Genomic DNA, 18,234 nt, shown 5'->3' with positions numbered 1-18,234 from the left:
AGGAATAAACTCTGTGCCACCACCAAGTTCCACCCTCTCCCTTCTCTCGCCACCATACAACACAAACACGACTTCACTTTATACACGCACTTACCCATCTCAGCTACAGCCAGCAGACGTATTTAACACAACTCGCACACACGATTAAGGAATGGTCCCCAGCAGACGTGGTACTCGTACAAACCCAACGACTGAAAATGGGCAGACGAGAGAAAGTAAGAGAAATTATTCAGAAGCAAATGGAAAATATACGCCGGTCCTGAGAGCTATGGACACGCTATCGAACGAAAAGTAGCGAAGCCTTCGTAACGAGTAATATCACAAGAAAAACGTCTTACTTACGAGGGTTGCCCAGAAAGTAAAGCACCGCATTTTTTTCTCAGTCGAAAGCAATGCTACGAGTGTGAAACGTTTCGTATGTATTATTTCAAGTCTACTGAGTGAACGAGCCAAGTTTCCGTCACTTCCGACAGATACGTAGCGGCAGGACAGTTTCAAAGTAGCGTCTGTAGGTGACGTACGTTACAAGCAGCGTGACGTCATTGAATTTCTCACTGCAGAGAGAGAGAAACTGTGGGGAATATACAAAAACGCCTGTGCATAGTCTAGTGTCAATCAGCAAAGGAAGTGTGGATTCAATTAGCCGCACTCTTGGATACTCAAAAGTGTGTGCAAGACGGGTCCCACGGTGTCTAACGGTGGATCACAAATCGCACAGAAAAAACATTTGTCTCGATTCGTTGAAACGTTTTGAAGTTGAGGAGGAGGCCATCTTGTCCCGGATTATGACAGATGATAAAACCTGGGTTCACCATTTTGAGCCCGAAACAAAACGACAGTCGATAGAATAGCGGCATTCCCACTTCCCACAGAAGAAAAAATTCAAAGGAATTGCTTCAGCCGGTAAGGTCATGATCACCGTGTTCTGGAAGACCATTAATTCAGAAGCATAGGTCAACACATTAAAACTACTCAAGGCGCGCTTCTGGCGACTTCGATGCGACAGCAACTCAGGAGATGTTTTGCTGCAACACGCTAACCCTCGGCTCCACACGAGTCTGACGACTGCTGAACACATCGCAAGACAGAGTTGGACAGTGTTACGCCATCCATTCTACAGGCCTGACCTAGCGCCCTCGGACTTCCACTTGTTTGGACCATTAAAGGATGCACTTCGTGGAAGACATTTTGAGGACGATGAGGAGGTGATTCACACAGTGAAGCACTGGCTGCGCCACCAAGACAAAGACTGGTACTGACAGGGCACACAAGCACTTGTTTCGCCGTGGTCGTGCGGTAGCGTTCTCGCTTCCCGCGCCCGGGCTCCCGGGTTCGATTCCCGGCGGGGTCAGGGATTTTCTCTGCCTCGTGATGACTGGGTGTTGTGTGCTGTCCTTAGGTTAGTTAGGTTTAAGTAGTTCTAAGTTCTAGGGGACTGATGACCATAGATGATAAGTCCCATAGTGCTCAGAGCCATTTGAACCATTTTGAACCTGGAGAAAGGCCATAGAAGGGAATGGAGCTTACATGGAAAAATAGGGTGTGTAGGTAAAATATCATTCTTTCGGGTATGTAATTTTAAATTGTTGAAGTGAAAATGCAGTGCATTAATTTCTGCGCAACCCTCGTACAAAAGTATTTAAAGAAAAGTATCCATACTCATCTTTGATGCTATAGTCTGTTGCACGAATTAAGGCGGTTCACGATGGTCGAATCGCGGACGGGAACTGCATTGTTGCCAGTGCAATGCGACAACTGTGGTACGCTCATACGAGTACACGCACCTTGTGCTTGGAGCAAGCATGTGTGCTTGAAATTATGTCTCTCGCTTCCTTGTGCAGAATTTGTCGCTTAGCACCGCAATCGGCGACGACAACCAGCAATAAATGGAGTAAAAATTTACTAAACAACTCGCTACGATGACATTTAATGTTCGCTTTGGCTACGACATTCAGAACAGAGCGCTCAGACAGTAGTGAACGCTCTTTGGCTGTCGGAGAACGCATACGTAGGTGCGCAGAACGATCCTAACCTCAAATACCATCGTCCGTGACTCCAACTACAATGTTAGAATAGGTACTCTCTGTCGACCGTAACTGCTCCACCTCCTTTTATTAAAATCTGTAAGAGAGAGAGAGAGAGAGAGAGAGAGAGAGAGAGAGAGAGAGACAGAGAGAGAGAGAAGAGAGAGAGGGAGAGAGAGAGAGTCGGCTTTCAGAAGTTTTAAACAGAATAAGACGAGCGTTGAATCAAACGTTTTTATTTTAATTACAGATTAAGGTTTTCAAATTATTTTAAATATTTGTTACCTGCAATATGGAATTACAGAACATATTATCAGAAAACTGCTGAACAGTATCCTAAACATCGTTTTAAGATATACTCCCTTGTTCCATTCATGTCGTCATGGATTTATACCAAGAAATATGTAATGCTCTATTTACTCTTTTTTATGCTGTAAAGTAAATAATTTTACCTTATTGTTGTGGTAAGGTTTTTGCTTAGACTCTTTTCATGCTTGGAGTATTTCTCAAAGACATAACATTTTTGAAACAGTTTCAGATATCAGTCACTATTATCAAGGTTATCAAAACAGGGACACGTTTCAATTTTTGTTGGCGCCATTGTATCCGCTGATTTATTAGTTCACGAAGTTACATTGTTTTAAACAACGATACGAAATCAAACAAGTAAGTCGAGTCGTGAGAAGAAAGGCATTCCAAATGAACCAACTGTGGAACGAATGTTGGTGAAAGCGTCGCAAATGTTTTCATACGCACTCTCTGTCGGTAGCACGCACATCGTTTGTTCAGTTATTGGTCTGCTGGTGCTCGCTTGTTCAGATGTTGACTGTGTTGGAACTGAGGTATGCAGCCAAATCTTTTGTAAATAATAAAAATCATTACATGGATCATTCTATATGATACTTACTGATGTGAGTGAAAGTATCATCTGAAAAGTTAGAGTAAAAGAAGAAACGATATCGAGATGAAAGAAGTCGACTGCAAGAACTATCTATACTTTTTCCCTGTTCCTGACCAAAACACACTTTTCTTTATTGTAGGCAGTACAGACATCCGCATCAACAGTAGCAAATAACTGTCTCCAGAGAAGTACTCGGCGAGTGGCGGTCTAACGAAGCGTACAGGCCAAGGGTTATGCCACCCAGCAGCGTGGGCACTGACTGTACAAACACCACAGCTTCGACTGGAAATGAAAGTGAAAACTTCTGTCTCCCTCATGTTAGTAAAGTAGACAGTTCTATCAGAGATTAGTGGAGTGTAACGAACAGGGTGTTAATGATTACACTTTCGCTACTTGAGCGGGTCCCCATGAAAAACGAGTAAGCCTAGGACAGTGAAACTTTGTGAAAACAGTGTAGGGGCCTGCAGAAGAGAAATAACGAATAAACCATTGAACGAAACACGTTTTAGTTTCCTCATGAGAGGATAACATTTGTTAATTGCGTAAGTTACCTACCATGTTTACGTTCCCGGCTACAAACTATGCTCAATGCGAAGGCCATTTGCATGCACGACAGCCTGGAACAGCACTAGTCATTGACGTTTGACGACTGTTCGCAGCAGTTTTCGAAAGGTGGACCACGGGATGTTGAGCTTCCGTGACACGGCTAGTGCACCGCTTGAAGACGACGCACTGCGTGCAGCATCCTCAGCCATGCCAACAACGGCTTCTTCAATAATTTGTGGCGCAATTGGCCGTCGGCCTCTCCCAGGAGCAATTCCCAAACCGCCAGTTAGTTCGAACTACCGAATCATGTTCTTCAACCGCGGCGCGGGAAAAAGACTACTCCGTATTCCTTTAATGCGACCATATTCGCGAAGAGCAGCGGCACGATTACTGTTGTTTCGATAAAACATCTTTACGAGTAAGGCCTGCTCATCTTGTCCAGACCCACGTTGACTGTCTGCAACTGTAATACTCAGTCATGCTCGTGTTTCAACCCTACGTCGCCGAGTCAGTACCGGCGCCCAACGGTAAGTCATGACACTAACACTCGGTTTACACAAATCATGCACCACACAGTCTGAACATCGTTCTTGTAAGGGTGGGTACCCATACGGTAAATAGTTTCCAGTCTGCACTGGCTCAAGTAACGAAAGTTAAATTATAACTACCGTATACATTAATACCGGCACAGATATAACTGAAAATATAACTACACAGGGAAACAGTCACCATAACAGATATAACTAGTAGGAACACATACATATGATTCAAATTGAATATTTAGACACTTAGATTAACATAGAAATGAACACGTCGAATGTACACTTAAGAGACAAAACACTATGGGAATCGCCTACAGTGAGTCTGGATCCCATTTGTAGGAGTTTCTGGCACTTGACGCGATGAGAAAAATACACTCTAAGGACAAAAAGTATATGCACAAACAAACAAATCATTGCAATTTCAGAAAAACTGTATGACTTATTCAAGAGAAAGACTTCACAATTGCCGGCCTTTGTGGCCAATCGGTTCTACGCGCTTCAGTCTGGAACCGCGCGACCGCTACGGTCGCAGGTTCGAATCCTGCCTCGGGCATGGATGTGTGTGATGTCCTTAGGTTAGTTATGTTTAAGTAGTTCTGAGTTCTACGGGACTGATGACCTCAGATGTTAAGTCCCATAGTGCTCAGAGCCATTTGAACTTCACAATTTGAAGAAATTGAGCAGTTATTCGGCCGCTTGATTGATAGAACTGTTGGATGGCTTCCTGAGGAATATCGTCCCAGATTCTGTCCAATCAGCGCGTTAGATCGTCGAAATGCCGAGCTTGTTGGTGGTCTCTGCCCACTATGCTCTGTTGAGGGGAGTTCCGGAGACCTTGCTGTACAAGGTAGGGTTTGGCAAACACGACGACAAGCAGTAGAAACTCACGCCGTGTGCGGGCGGCCGTTATCTTGCTGAACTGTAAGCCGAGGATGGCTTGCCATGAAGGGCAACAAAACGGGGCTTATAATATCGTCGACGTACCACCATACTGTAAGGGCGCCGCGGATGGCAATCAAAGGGGTCCTTGTATGAAATGAAATGCCACCCCAGACCATCGCTCCTGGTTGTCAGGCTGTATGGCAGATCACAATCAGGATGGTATCCCACGGCTGTCTAGGGCGTCTGCAGACACATCTTGAGCCTGGAATCTCACTGACTGGAGTAGATTTGTCGTCAGTGATCATTGCAGCTTAGAATTGAGCCCCAATGATCAGCTAGGCCAGCCATGTCGCCGGATCCCTCCCCCCAATAGATAACGTTTGGAGCATCGTGGGCAGGACCCTCCAACCAGCTGGGGATTCTGACGATTTAACGAGCCGATTGGGCATAATTTGGCAGTATATCGATTAGGAGGACGTCCAACCACTCCAGTCACTGTAGGCTCTCTGATATCTTGCAGCACGATCCTTCGATCCTCTCGCCTCGTCGTCTCCCTGGTCGCCGCACGTGGCTGCCGTCTCGAGTCCACTGCTCGCAGCATCGTCTGGCCGAACACTCAGAACGATCGACCTGGCGAGGCACACGGAGCGTCGATCAGCCTGCGGCTTTCGTGCCGATGACTAGGCCCCTCTCAAACTGGCCAAACTGTGACAAATTAGGGTCCTGCTCGAGTCGGGATGTGGCCGTCACGTGTATGACTCGTGCACCAGACGTCGTTTAAGTAGTTCCCCTGCCGACTACAGCGCCACTGCAGTGTCTGCGGGCACTCGCATTGAAACCAAAATTGGATGAGTTGCATGTCGGATCTCACTGTAGTACTTTGCAAAGCTTCGCTTTTATACCTTTCTTCCCACCCGGTACGCTACTTTTAATTTTCTTGAATGCAGTAAAAAGAATTAAATTTGTACTGTTTTGGGGATATACACTCCTGGAAATGGAAAAAAGAACACATTGACACCGGTGTGTCAGACCCACCATACTTGCTCCGGACACTGCGAGAGGGCTGTACAAGCAATGATCACACGCACGGCACAGCGGACACACCAGGAACCGCGGTGTTGGCCGTCGAATGGCGCTAGCTGCGCAGCATTTGTGCACCGCCGCCGTCAGTGTCAGCCAGTTTGCCGTGGCATACGGAGCTCCATCGCAGTCTTTAACACTGGTAGCATGCCGCGACAGCGTGGACGTGAACCGTATGTGCAGTTGACGGACTTTGAGCGAGGGCGTATAGTGGGCATGCGGGAGGCCGGGTGGACGTACCGCCGAATTGCTCAACCCGTGGGGCGTGAGGTCTCCACAGTACATCGATGTTGTCGCCAGTGGTCGGCGGAAGGTGCACGTGCCCGTCGACCTGGGACCGGACCGCAGCGACGCACGGATGCACGCCAAGACCGTAGGATCCTACGCAGTGCCGTAGGGGACCGCACCGCCACTTCCCAGCAAATTAGGGACACTGTTGCTCCTGGGGTATCGGCGAGGACCATTCGCAACCGTCTCCATGAAGCTGGGCTACGGTCCCGCACACCGTTAGGCCGTCTTCCGCTCACGCCCCAACATCGTGCAGCCCGCCTCCAGTGGTGTCGCGACAGGCGTGAATGGAGGGACGAATGGAGACGTGTCGTCTTCAGCGATGAGAGTCGCTTCTGCCTTGGTGCCAATGATGGTCGTATGCGTGTTTGGCGCCGTGCAGGTGAGCGCCACAATCAGGACTGCATACGACCGAGGCACACAGGGCCAACACCCGGCTTCATGGTGTGGGGAGCGATCTCCTACACTGGCCGTACACCACTGGTGATCGTCGAGGGGACACTGAATAGTGCACGGTACATCCAAACCGTCATCGAACCCATCGTTCTACCATTCCTAGACCGGCAAGGGAACTTGCTGTTCCAACAGGACAATGCACGTCCGCATGTATCCCGTGCCACCCAACGTGCTCTAGAAGGTGTAAGTCAACTACCCTGGCCAGCAAGATCTCCGGATCTGTCCCCCATTGAGCATGTTTGGGACTGGATGAAGCGTCGTCTCACGCGGTCTGCACGTCCAGCACGAACGCTGGTCCAACTGAGGCGCCAGGTGGAAATGGCATGGCAAGCCGTTCCACAGGACTACATCCAGCATCTCTACGATCGTCTCCATGGGAGAATAGCAGCCTGCATTGCTGCGAAAGGTGGATGTACACTGTACTAGTGCCGACATTGTGCATGCTCTGTTGCCTGTGTCTATGTGCCTGTGGTTCTGTCAGTGTGATCATGTGATGTATCTGACCCCAGGAATGTGTCAATAAAGTTTCCCCTTCCTGGGACAATGAATTCACGGTGTTCTTATTTCAATTTCCAGGAGTGTACATTGTACGAAATTTAGTACACCGAGTTGCCACCTCTGGTAATAACGACCGCTCTAAGCCGGCTGCGCATCATATCGAACTGAGCTTGGGTTATAATTACGTCCTTCTATGCTGCTTCGACTGCAGGTCAGAGTTCATCACTCGTAATGGATGGCCAGTGAGTCCCTCGACAACCTATGACCAAATGTTTTGGAAAAAGGTGAGAGCTCTGACAACCATCGAAACCCCTCTGTATCGAGGTACGTCAGTACAGCACGGATGGGATACGGTGTTATTAAAAAATAACGTCACGGAGGTCTAGAAGACACAGCACAGTAGTTGCCTTTAACTCGTCTGAAATACAGTGGCAGCTGTCCAGATTACCGCCATCCAATCCATAGGTGATAATGTTGCGTCCCCAAAGCAACCATATACTATTGCACCAGCCTGTATGACGGTGACGAATACAAAGGGCGACGTTCATTCTCCTCACAGACTCCGTGACGGAGTACCAAGCCGGGGCTCGTCTGGGAAGACGACGCCGGGTCGCCGCTGCTTGCAGTGTTGTCGGGTGGACCACTGCCGGCGCGTCCCTCTCTGCTGACGTGTCAAGAGAAGCCGCGGGTGCGGTCGCCGCGCTGACACAGCCCGCGGCGCGCCACGTGTCGCAGAAAAAAAAAAAAAACGGTGTCTGTGGGAGCGGCACCGAGTGCCGACCTCTGTGAGCGACGGCCACGGTCTAGTACTAGCAAACGAGTTACCCATGTGCTTGTCGTGTACTGCCCAGTACCCAGTAACATAGGCCGATGGGTGTCCTTGGCGGCACAGATGTGCAGTACAAGCTCGTTTGTGCTTTTTCGGTGGTTTATCGTTGCTAAACATCTGGCTAACACTAGTAGTATCGTGACAATGTCAGTAAACGAAAAGAAGGATGACACTGGGACAATCGTTTGAGATGTCGGGTCACACAACGGCGTGGGAGCCATTGTACACCTTTAACAGTGCCGTAGGTCGGCACCAGTTGCGTGTTCAGTGTTTCCGTGCGATGTCGAGTGTTCTCGTGTGGTTTCGTTCTTCCGTGGAACGGTGCCTTGGTGTTCGATAGTGAACGAAATGCAGGAGCTAGGGCCTACGAATAGTGCTACTCCGGTCGGTGCGCGCGAAGGACGAAATGACAATCGAAAACAATTTAAACTGTCGTACCGAACATACTAAAGATTTTTACTGATCTGACCAGGAGCGAAGAAGGCAAGAATAACATAAATTTTGGGCATGTTCATAAAATGACAACAAAACATTATGGTACTTCGGAATCAGCTTTATTCCGCATTAACAGTGCATTAAAATCGGCAGAATCTCTAGATATGAGCACATGTTTTGGCTCTCCAAGAAAGGGATGTAAATGAAAATGGAAATTACGGAATTCGACGATTTCAAGCGAAACTTCGTGCGTGGATCTGTATTTCGATAGTACAACAGAGGCCAATATCCGATGGCTCGAATAATACACAATGATTTCCATCAAAAAGTTAATTATTCAGACTTAGACACATTCCTCCCGCGCCCTCTGTGCTCACTCAGTTCTTGATTCTGAAGTATAACGATGCGCTAAAATTTCTTAATAGTATGCGGGGATATTGCAGCAGCAAGAACGGAGTTTTGCATAAAATGCAGTTACTGGGTGCTAAGGACAACATTCTTGTAGTGTACTTCGATAAAACTTGGGTTTCACAAAACCACAGATAAAAATATATTTTGCTCGACTCCAACGGAAATATTGGCCTGAAAGTGCCTACTGTTACTTTTGTAGAGGGTATATCCGTCATTTGGTTGGTGTCTGCTGTGACGAAGGATCAGGGAGAACTCCAAATAAAATTTCGTGACGTAGGAAATATTCATGGTCGTGTTAAGGCGAACCGTCGCTCGGAACTAAAATCCTGGCGGCGACGTCTAACTACTCGTGCACTGTCGTACACATTCTCTCTCGTAAATAAAATCCGTTCATAAGTGACACGATATAGTAATGATGTCGTAGACGTTACCAAAATTAATTTCATAGTTTTATTGACAAGTTCCTGGCTGGAAGTTTCTACAAGGTAAACAGAATGCAAATTCATCAACGACGACATTTTTCGTTACACATGAAGAACAGTTTCACATCTCTTACGACATTTCACATTTTACCTCGGAATACTTTTGTGTCGTCACGATAAAATATATAAACTTTGGGAATATTCATATATTATTTACTGTCCAAATAGGTCAGTGGCACTGTTTTTTCCACAGGTTTTATTATTATTTTTCTTGAAAATTACACAAATCAAAAAAGTTTTGCATCACGCCGGTTCCCAGAACTCCTGAAGAAATACGTTGACTGTGGATATTGTAACACAGACACAGTCCCTTTGGCTGTTCAGAGATGTCACTAAACCCGCCCAGAGATGTAAACAAACATGCATGAGCAGCATCTATTAGACGGAGGGGGTCCGACAGCCGATCAGTTCCAGTCATTCCTCCAGGAAGGAGGTACACGGCTCGTGCCGTCTGTAGTTCAATCATGTCTGGACGGTCAATACCGCGGTTCGATCGCGTCCGCATTGTTACTTTGTGCCAGGAAAGGCTCTCAACAAGGGAAATGTCCAGGCGTCTCGGAGTGAACCTAAGCGATGTTTTTCGGACTACTACTGCAGTGGATGACGGCTACCTATGAATTTTTGCTCGGAGGAACCCTACAGCAGCGCCACCATGTTGAATAATGCGTTTCGTGTAGCCACAGGACGTCGTGTTACGACTCAAACTGTGCGCAATAGGCTGCATGATGCGAAACTTCACTCCCGACGTCCATGGCGAGGTCCATCTTTGCAACCACGACACCATGCAGCGCGGTACAAATTGGCCTAACAACATACCGAATGGACCGCTCACGATTGGCATCAAATTCTCCTCATCGATGAGTGTCGCATATGCCTTCAACCAGACAATCGTCGGAGACGTGTTTGGAGGCAACCCGGTCAGGCTGAACGCCGTAGACAGACTGTCCAGCGAGTGTTTTGGGGTGGCATTATGTGGGGCGATGTATGCCGCTGGTGGTCATGGAAGGCGCCGCAAGGGCTGTACAATACGTGAATGCCATCCTCCGACCGGCAGTGCAATCATATCGGCAGCATATTGGCGAGGCATTGGTCTTCATGGACGACAATTCGCGCCCCAGTCGTGCACATCTTGTGAGTGACTTCCTTCATGATGACGACATCGCTCGACTAAAGTGGCCAGCATGTTCTCCAGACATGAACCCCATCGGACAAGTCTGGGATAGATTGAAAAGGGCTGTTTATGGACGACGTGACCCACCAACCACTCTAAGGGATCTACGCCGAATCGCCGTTGAGGAGTGGGACAATCTGGACCAACAGTGTCTTGATGAACTTGTGGACAGTATGACATGGCGAAAACAGGCATGCATCAATGCAAGAGGACATGCTACTGGGTATTAGAGATACCGGTGTGTATAACAATCTGGCTCACCACCTCTGAAGGTCTCGCTGTATTGTGGTACAAAATGCAATGTGTGGTTTTCATGAGCAATAAAAAGGGTGGAAATGATGTTTGTGTTGATCTCTATTCCAATTTTCTGTGCAGGTTCCGGAACTCTCGGAACCGAAGTGATGCAAAACTTTCTTTGATGTGTGTATTTTTCTTCAAAAATTATTTTTCTTCCAAATTTAAAGTAATGTTAGTGCCTATTCTTTTCGTATCAGCTGGCAAGAATTTTCTTCTGTAAAGTACTCCATCATGTTCCATACTAAAAATAGACGTGTCTAAAATTGTTTTCGGAATTTTTACCAACATTTGAAATGATCACTACTTGGCAATGCTTTAGGATGGTGGTATGACCTTGAGGTGCCTATTATCATTACGGCTGTTGTATTCGAGACGCTTATCAGTCACAACGAAGACCTTTTGCAGTTTGCACAGCGTTTACCAAAAAACTTATCATGGGCTACGGAGTCGCAGAGGTCTGGGCAACGGTTGTTCCAAGGTAAGCAGCGTGAGGTGCGGTAAAAGCACACGAAAGCGTCCTCGACGGTGACTCGTAAATGTGGCAAGAGGAATCTTGCCGAAATGAGTACCTTGCCTTCTTAAAAGATAAACGTCTTGGCAGACCGCAAGACGGTTACCGATGGAACTTACTGACACAAACGTTAACTATGGTATTTAACGTTCTCAGACGGTACGAGATGGGCAGTAGATGTTGCGCCTTAGCATCCTCGACGGTTGCTCGTCAAATTCGGTGGGTCCAAATGTAGTGACACCGGTAGTAATCATTCCAGCTCCAAGTCCCGAACGTCTGGGACTTGGCAGTGTGGATGAGAACCAAGTGGTCATCTCGGGTAAATCTGGGGCAAACTGGCAAGCCTGAGGGTACCTGGGTTCGACATGGGGTATGCCTGGTCAGCTGTGAGGTTACATCTACATCTACATACATACTCCGCAATCCCCCATACGGTTCGTGGCGGAGGGTACCTCGTACCATAACTAGCATCTTCTCTCTCTGTTCCACTCCCAAACAGAACGAGGGAAAAATGACTGCCTATATGCCTCTGTACGAGCCCTAATCTCTCGTATCTTATCTTTGTGGTCTTTCCGCGAAATGTAAGTTGGTGCCAGTAAAATTGTACTGCAGTCAGCCTCAAATGCTGGTTCTCTAAATTTCCTCAGTAGCGATTCACGAAAAGAACGCCTCCTTTCCTCTAGAGACTCCCACCCGAGTTCCCGAAGCATTTCCGTAACACTCGCGTGATGATCAAACCTACCAGTAACAAATCTAGCAGCCCTCTCTGAATTGCTTCCATGTCCTCCCTCAATCCGACCAGATAGGTATCCCAAACGCTCTAGCAGTACTCAAGAACAGGTCGTATTAGTGTTTTATAAGCGGCCTCCTTTACAGATGAACCAAATCTTCCCAAAATTCTACCAATGAACCGAAGACGACTATCCGCCTTCCCCACAACTGCCATTACATGCTTGTCCCACTTCATATCGCTCTGCAATATTACGCCCAAATATTTAATCGACGTGCCTGTGTCAAGCGCTACACTACTAATGGAGTATTCAAACATTACGGGATTCTTTTTCCTATTCATCTGCATTAATTTACATTTATCTATATTTAGAGTTAGCTGCCATTCTTTACACCAATCACAAGTCCTGTCCAAGTCATCTTGTATCCTCCTACAGTCACTCAACGACGACACCTTCCCGTACACCACAGCATCATCAGCAAACAGCCGTACATCGCTATCCATCCTATCCAAAAGATCATTTATGTAGATAGAAAACAACAGCGGACCTACCACACTTCCCTGGGGCACTCCAGATGATACCCTCATCTCCGATGCACCCCGCGTGCGAGGCCAGCGGTCTTCACCAATCCGCCAGCCGCCTGTACGAACTGAGGATCGCCTCAGAACCCAAGCGACAGGCATCATTGGTGCCGACGTGAGCAACTACTTGCAGACGACTGCACCCCGTACGCTCGATAGCCGCAGGCAAGGCCGCCTCCACATCTTGGATGAGGCCCCTCGGCAGACAAACGGAGTGCACGTTCGATTTCTTTCCAGCCCTGTCCGCTATTTCCCTAAGGGGCTCCGTCACCCGCCTAACGTTGGAGCTCCCGATAACCAGCAAGCCTTTGCCCCCGTGTACCTGCTCGGGCCCTGCTAAAGGAGCGGCCACCTGCCCACTGACAGGATGAACGGGCGAGGCCAGCAGGCCAGCTTCCACATTGGTTGCAGTATCGACACGTTGTCCACTGTACGGTCATCCATGCCGAGGGATCAGTTAGGTTACACCAAGTCCACGTGGGTCCTAGTGGGCACTGACCAGCAGAATCGGCTCCGATTGATGCTCCACATTGACGGTCTGACCCCCGAGGAAGGGGGTGGGTTTTTCTGGACCTGTGCACTTGGTGATGATGGAACTACAGAAACTAGATAACAAAGAATCCCCCATTTTACCATTAAACACAGTCATATACTAAATATTTACATTAAACGGATCTGGGGAAGCAAATCTCAAGCTTACTTGAAATAGGTAAAATACAAAACAGCATTAAATAATAGAGTATAGTAGTAAAGTCGAGGGCTGGTAAACGAAAAGCAGTGCAGCACTATAAAGAAAAATAGACAACACATCCTGCCCATATGGATATTGGTACTGCTTTAAACAGTCACATTTTGACTCCTGACGTGTGCCATGGCTCTCCAATTCTGCATGGCTAAGCGAACAATATACACTCCTGGAAATGGAAAAAAGAACACATTGACACCGGTGTGTCAGACCCACCATACTTGCTCCGGACACTGCGAGAGGGCTGTACAAGCAATGATCACACGCACGGCACAGCGGACACACCAGGAACCGCGGTGTTGGCCGTCGAATGGCGCTAGCTGCGCAGCATTTGTGCACCGCCGCCGTCAGTGTCAGCCAGTTTGCCGTGGCATACGGAGCTCCATCGCAGTCTTTAACACTGGTAGCATGCCGCGACAGCGTGGACGTGAACCGTATGTGCAGTTGACGGACTTTGAGCGAGGGCGTATAGTGGGCATGCGGGAGGCCAGGTGGACGTACCGCCGAATTGCTCAACACGTGGGGCGTGAGGTCTCCACAGTACATCGATGTTGTCGCCAGTGGTCGGCGGAAGGTGCACGTGCCCGTCGACCTGGGACCGGACCGCAGCGACGCACGGATGCACGCCAAGACCGTGCCGTAGGGGACCGCACCGCCACTTCCCAGCAAATTAGGGACACTGTTGCTCCTGGGGTATCGGCGAGGACCATTCGCAACCGTCTCCATGAAGCTGGCCTACGGTCCCGCACACCGTTAGGCCGTCTTCCGCTCACGCCCCAACATCGTGCAGCCCGCCTCCAGTGGTGTCGCGACAGGCGTGAATGGAGGGACGAATGGAGACGTGTCGTCTTCAGCGATGAGAGTCGCTTCTGCCTTGGTGCCAATGATGGTCGTATGCGTGTTTGGCGCCGTGCAGGTGAGCGCCACAATCAGGACTGCATACGACCGAGGCACACAGGGCCAACACCCGGCATCATGGTGTGGGGAGCGATCTCCTACACTGGCCGTACACCACTGGTGATCGTCGAGGGGACACTGAATAGTGCACGGTACAACCAAACCGTCATCGAACCCATCGTTCTACCATTCCTAGACCGGCAAGGGAACTTGCTGTTCCAACAGGACAATGCACGTCCGCATGTATCCCGTGCCACCCAACGTGCTCTAGAAGGTGTAAGTCAACTACCCTGGCCAGCAAGATCTCCGGATCTGTCCCCCATTGAGCATGTTTGGGACTGGATGAAGCGTCGTCTCACGCGGTCTGCACGTCCAGCACGAACGCTGGTCCAACTGAGGCGCCAGGTGGAAATGGCATGGCAAGCCGTTCCACAGGACTACATCCAGCATCTCTACGATCGTCTCCATGGGAGAATAGCAGCCTGCATTGCTGCGAAAGGTGGATATACACTGTACTAGTGCCGACATTGTGCATGCTCTGTTGCCTGTGTCTATGTGCCTGTGGTTCTGTCAGTGTGATCATGTGATGTATCTGACCCCAGGAATGTGTCAATAAAGTTTCCCCTTCCTGGGACAATGAATTCACGGTGTTCTTATTTCAATTTCCAGGAGTGTATATGTCCTCCCGGGCGCAAGTCGCGTGAGACCACTGAGATTCTATGCCCTCCTGAACCCATAGATTCCATATTCACACTACGGTCGTGTGATCCCGACTAACACAAATAGCAGTATCGCAAAATGATAGACTGTAGTCTTAACAGGACTGCCGCTGTAGAATCCTGGAATGTTCTGATAGAAGACGTTCCCCCTCCTTACACGAGGCATAACACTACCTTCTCACACACAAACAATATTCAAATGCGACATCTGAATGAGAAACCCGCTGCGTAACCTTCATTACATATAGCATTACTTCCTCGTACTTTATGTAATTGTGCTGAAATACGAGTTATTTGCAAATCCAAGCGTGTAGTACACTTGGTGGCAGTTTGACAAATACCAACTTCGTGGCCTTGCTGTTTTAATGGCCAGTGGTGTACTAGATGGTGGGTAGTTTTAAGAGGTACATTTATTAATGGTGAATTAAGTTCTACAATTTTATTGGATCGACATGCATAGCTGGAACGGTCGTCAGCTGAAACTGTTTATGAATACTATACACCTAGTTCCAAAAACTGTTGTGCAACTATTACAGCGTATTTAGTAACTTAGATTATGGTTCATTAAAAAAGATGAATAAACAAATGGAAGTGTCAAATGTTGTGGTATATTTGCATAAATTTACCAAATATGGACGTTTCTACTTACAAATTAGTTCGTTTTTATGAATTAAAATAAAATAATTTTAAAACGCTGGAAGCTGAATCGACCATGTTTAATAACTACACGAAGTCTGTGGACGCATCCCACTTGAAACTACGGAAGTCATTTTGGTACAATGTCCTAAATGTTGAGATTATGACTTTGTTGCTACAAAACTAAGCATGTAGAGCGGAACATACGATTGTGTATGTTATTACTAGCCGTACCAGGCCACACATCGCTGTGGCTCTGTCTGCCTAAATGAAAAAAGAAAAGAGAAGGCACATTTTCTAATATGAGTGGGAATTGGATATACATCCTAATCTCCTTCTGTCCCTTGTCTCTGTCCATCTCCCCCCCCCCTCTCCCTTTGTCCATCGTCTCCTCCATTCTCTCTCTCTCTCTCTCTCTCTCTGCCCATCACCTCCTTCCCCTCCGTATCTTCCCGTTTTCTCCTTCCCCCCCCCCCCCCACTCACTCTATCTCTCTCTCCATCTCCTCCTGTCCCTCTCTGTCTATCTCCTCCTTCACATTTTCTGCGTCCATCCCCACCCCCCATTCTGTCCATCTCCTCTTCCCCCCCCCCCCATATCTGACCTTGAGTCTTGTTTATTGTTATTGGAAATTCAGATACTGTAGTAGTATTGTAATCATAAAGCAATAAGCTATAAATACAGCTTTCCTGTTTGCTAACAACGTTTCACTGTTGTATATTTTATATACATATTTATACATTAAAAAGTGTATTTTGTCTATAATATTACAGTAACGTGTAAAAATGTGAAGTAAATCGGAAACGAACATTTTGAGATTTTTGGTACCAATGTTTTCCCTTAATATAACACACAGATTACATTCAGATGTCGCATTACGTTAGAAATATACGTACATTAAGGAATTGGTACCTAAAAAACATACGATGTTGCGTGAAAATTTAAAAGCAGTCGTTCAAGAACTTTCGGAGATCACGATTTTGAACAAACGAACGTTTATATTTTAATTTATATGCGCTGGTGGCCAAATTTAAAGCAACAAACTGAAATTTTACAAAGTCGCGTTTATTTTATTACAAAACAGTACAAACAGCTTATAGTAAAGTAGAAACAATGTAAAGAATACGGAACGTAAACAACTGAAACATGCATAACGGTAGACAAATATGGTCTTCGTTTTTTTTCAGTTTTACGGATTTAGACATGCATTCCGACAACTGGTTAATGTGCTCAGTATTGGGTCTGACCACCTCTGGCAGCAATACAGACCTGACAACGACAGGGCATGTTGTAAATGATGCCATCCATCTCATGTTGAGGCAATAACAGCCATTCTTCGTGCAGCGCTGCTGGCAGGTGTTGGAGAGTGATTGGTGGATGCCAACGTGATGCAACCCGTGTCGCTAGTGCATCCCAGACTTGCCCTATGGGACCCAAATCGGGAGAGCGAGCAGACCACGCCATGCGTCCAAATTCTTCCGTTTCCAAGAAACTATCAACCACCTGTATTCTATGCGATCGAGCATTATCGTCCATCAGCACGAGGTCTGGACCCACAGCACCTCGCAACAACACCACGTGAGGTACCAAGATTCGTCACAATACCTGACGGCAGTTAAACGTTGCCGATTCAATTGTACAAGTTCGTGAAGAGGTGTCCGATTGTTTAACATATTGCTTGCTCAAGCCGTTAGGGAGACTACTGAAATCGTGTTCCACATTTATTCCAGATGCCAATCCGTCGAAAATCACTCTCCAGACCAAATTGGCACTTATCTGTGAAAAGAACGTTGGTCCAATGTTCGACCGTCCAGGTGGCGTGTTGACAACTCTACTCTAGACGTTCGCATCTGTGAAGTCACGTCAGTGTTACGCATACGGTAAGCCTCCGATAACAATGGCCACTCTACCGAAGCCTTCTGTAGACCGTTTGCCTCGATGCAAAACGTCCAGGGGATGCTGCGAGGTCAGATGCCAGTTGCCATGCAGTACTAAGGTGGTACCGTCGTGCCCTTACGGCCAAATAACGGACCTCTTTTTCTGACATCACATCTGGTTGGCCATGCTCTGGTCTTGGGGATACAGTTACAGCCTCTATGAACTGTCGCCACATTCGGAAAACAGAAGGATTCACGTTAACCCATCGGGCCATATCAATTTACGAATGTCCTGCTCCCATTCTTCCTATGTCCCTCCACCGCAGAGTGTCTGGTAAGCGTATTCACTATGCAATACAGCACCGTCTGTGTACACTGCGGCCGGCCGCGGTGGTCTCGCGGCTCTAGGCGCTCAGTCCGGAACCGCGCGACTGCTACGGTCGCAGGTTCGAATCCTGCCGCGGGCATGGATGTGTGTGATGTCCTTAGGTTAGTTAGGTTTAAGTAGTTCTAAGTTCTAGGGGACTGATGACCACCGATGTTAAGTCCCATAGTGCTCAGAGCCATTTGAAAAAATGGTTCAAATGGCTCTGAGCACTATGGGACTCAACTGCTGTGGTCATAAGTCCCCTAGAACTTAGAACTACTTAAACCTAACTAACCTAAGGACAGCACACAACACCCAGCCATCACGA

General features: G+C 47.6%; 1 protein-coding gene across 1 annotated transcript in view; it reads left to right on the top strand.

Annotated features, from left to right (window-relative positions):
* LOC126199674 (uncharacterized) overlaps positions 1-18,234 on the top strand; it is a 439,743-nt gene that overhangs the window by 283,204 nt on the left and 138,305 nt on the right. The gene's annotated exons all lie outside the window — the stretch shown is intronic.

This window comes from Schistocerca nitens, chromosome 8, assembly GCF_023898315.1.
Source record: "Schistocerca nitens isolate TAMUIC-IGC-003100 chromosome 8, iqSchNite1.1, whole genome shotgun sequence".
Classification (NCBI taxonomy): domain Eukaryota; kingdom Metazoa; phylum Arthropoda; class Insecta; order Orthoptera; family Acrididae; genus Schistocerca; species Schistocerca nitens.
This window is presented reverse-complemented; position numbering and strand designations above follow the sequence as displayed.